Source organism: Nyctibius grandis, chromosome 9 (assembly GCF_013368605.1).
Source record: "Nyctibius grandis isolate bNycGra1 chromosome 9, bNycGra1.pri, whole genome shotgun sequence".
NCBI lineage: Eukaryota > Metazoa > Chordata > Aves > Nyctibiiformes > Nyctibiidae > Nyctibius > Nyctibius grandis.
Window position 1 is genome coordinate 3,822,779 of NC_090666.1, and position 3,275 is coordinate 3,826,053.

The window sequence follows — 3,275 nt, forward strand, 5'->3', positions numbered from 1 at the left end:
ATCAAGATAATACATTGAGGTATATATTGAATACTGAATACATTTATCAAGAGAAATATCAAGACATTCTGCATGGTTTCGGAACGGAGTAGTGCCTGAAAGAAAATAGTAAACTGCAGTGATCTTAGATGCATATTTAGGTCTCATTCATTACACATGATGTGGAAACTGCCCCCTTTGCTGTGACATTTCTACTAGTGTTTTAATTCACCTGAGTTTAGGTTTTAATGACTTCTGTAAACTTGAAAAATGTATTAGTCAAGTTATCCATGATGATTTAAAAATCCTTTTCAAAACAGGATCTAGCATCCTCAGAGGTCATCAAGCCTAAGAGAAAATTTATCAGTAGGCAAGGCAGATCAAAAGTGGAGCAAGAACAGCATCTATTAAGGTGTAAAACAATTTAAAATGCTTCCTGTTCTCCTTAAGTGTTTTTTGGTTTGTTTTTTTGTTGTTTGTTTGGGTTTTTTAAAAGTGTTTAGTATCACCTAACTTTGTTCTTTAACTTTTAATTAATTGTTAAATATTTCAAACAATGTTGGTCCACTGAAAATCCAGACTCTTCTGTAACTTCTACATTTTTCATCCTGGGAACAGCTATTCAGTATAACACTTCTTGTCACTTAGGGCTTCATCCTGAAATGAGTTTATGCTCTAGGGTAAGTCTGACCTTGTCAGCTACACAGAGCACCTTATTATTCCCATATATTCCACTACCCATACAATATTTTCAAATAGTTTACAGTAGTTTTGGGTTTTATACATAATGTATCAACAGAATCTGATCAAGTCCAAACTTAATTCTGAAACTAGTGTGGGTTTCAACACAAGAGCTTGCTGAAACTTGTGTGCACTTTTCTACAGATTCCTAGTGATTTATACCTGGGCCTAACCAAAAGCTCACAAAAATCTAGAACTGTTGAAGTAGGGAAGCTGTTTTACAAATGAAAGCCGCATCTGTATTGCATCATCATCTCTGCTTTGCTTTCTAAAGAGTCTCCTAATCTCTTCTTAGTGTATAATTTCACACGGTTCTCAACTTCCAAACTGTCAGCCCTTGCCAATTTTTCCACATTATTCTTGTTTGATTTTCACTAACAATTTCTTAAGCTTTTCTGTTGACACTTCCAATATTTTATCTCTGCTTCACTCTTCCCTAGGAATGGGACTAACTTGGAAATTATATTTTTAGAGTTTAACTACAAACTCCTTATTTGACACAATACATACATATGAAACATAGAATTCTACAATATAAAGAAATGCTACTAACAATAATTAGAATATCTAGGATGATTATCATCTAATACCATATGCTTATGTGCATATAGATAAACTTGTATTTCTGTACTCACACACAAACTCGCACACACTTAAATTTATGCACACCTAAATTTATACAAATGATACATGAAGTTCTGTTAAAGCTAATGGAAATCCTCCAGCAGCAAGACTTTCAAGACTGTATTGCTTATATTCCCTACAGAAAGTATGCAGTCACCCAGCTTGTTCTTTACTAGTTAAATCTTGCTCATCTTGCTTCGTAATCAACAGTCATTCGATTCAAATTACCTAGAAGAGGAAGGCAGCAGAATTTGGCTTTGCAGACTATTATTCATTTAAACAAGAAAGATGCAGATCACATGTCCAAGTTCTTGTTATATAAGATGATAATGACTTTTATTACAGTTAAAAAATACCAAATATGATTGCGAACTAAAAATATATCAATTTTCTGATTATTACTCAGGACAAGAAATGCATTTTATTTCCCAATATATGTATGAACAAAATTCACGGAATCACAGAATGGTTAAGGGTTGGAAGGGACCTCTGGAGATCATCTAGTCCAACCCCCTGCCAAAGCAGGTTCCCCTAGAGCACATTGCACAGGGTTGCGTCCAGGCAGGTTTTGAGTATCTCCAGGGGAGGAGACTCCCCACCCTCCCTGGGCAGCCTGTTCCAGTGCTCTGGCACCCTCAAAGTAGTTTTTCCTCATATTCAGATGGAACTTCCCATGTTTCAGTTTGTGCACATTGCCCCTTGTCCTGTCACTGGGCACCACTGAGAAGAGTCTGGCCCCATCCCCTTGACACCCGCCCCTAAGGTAAGCATTGATAAGATTCCCCCTCAGTCTTCTCTTCTCCAATATTGCATTCATACAAATATATATTCTTCAAGGTGTTAGCTATTAGCTCTTTTATTAAAAAAAATAAAGGTAGAGCACTAAAGGAGGATGCATACAGTCTGCAGAGTCTGTTCTAGTGCATGATCAAAAATAAGCATGGCGAAGTCTCCTGGCAACACTTTGTTTAAAGATGCAGTAAACAAGTAAGTGTAAGTTACATGCACAGTAACTGAATGCTAGAGCCTTCACTTCTTATCCAAAAATACTTGGAATGGTTCTATGTACTGTTAAGGAGCAGTTGCACTCATTTCAGTAGCAGATTGTATTTAGTGGACTTACTTAACAGAGGATTAAAAGTCAATTAAATACTTCAGATAAAAAGTAAACTGCAAAAAAAAAAAAAAAGAGTAATAATCATCTTCCTCTGATTTTTAAAAATATTATGACCTCCTCCTAGTTAATATAATTTTGTCAGATATTTTAATGTAATTTCTTCAGTAGTTGTTTAAGTAATAGAGTAAATCTGATAGTTGCAAGGGCTGGCTACGAGTACTTTTCAGCAGGTATTTACCAAACCTGTCTGTTCTGCTTTAATTGTGCTGAATACAGTATAAATTTTTAATAGTTGTGACAAACTTACCACTTAAACTCTGCTCACCAATAAGCCAGGCAGAGCCTGTGACACTACTTTTCAGGGGCTTGGGTGTGGGTTTTTTTGACCACACTTACAGACTAAAAACGTGAAGGCTGAACACTTCCTCAAGAGGAAGTAGCACAGTCTTGTGCATTCTACATAGCAATAAGCCAGTGACTGAATTATAATCCTGACACTGATGTGAACAATGAGAATGGGGCAGATCATTTTACCACAGTCCCCTATTTAACCTATGTTATGTGCAAATTAAAATGGTCTCCAACAGGCATTTTGGGGATTAATTACTTACCATTTATTACTTTCTGCATACTATAAACACACATTATTACTGCAATATAACTTATTTTGCAGATTGTTACTGAAAGAAAATGTGGCTTGCTTTTCCTTTTTACCATGCACTCGTGCTAGAAAACTGTAGTTCTAGTCTAATAAGTTAAAAGAAGCAAAGAAACATATATTCCTTAAAAATTCCTCCCAAATGCTTAGCTGTCC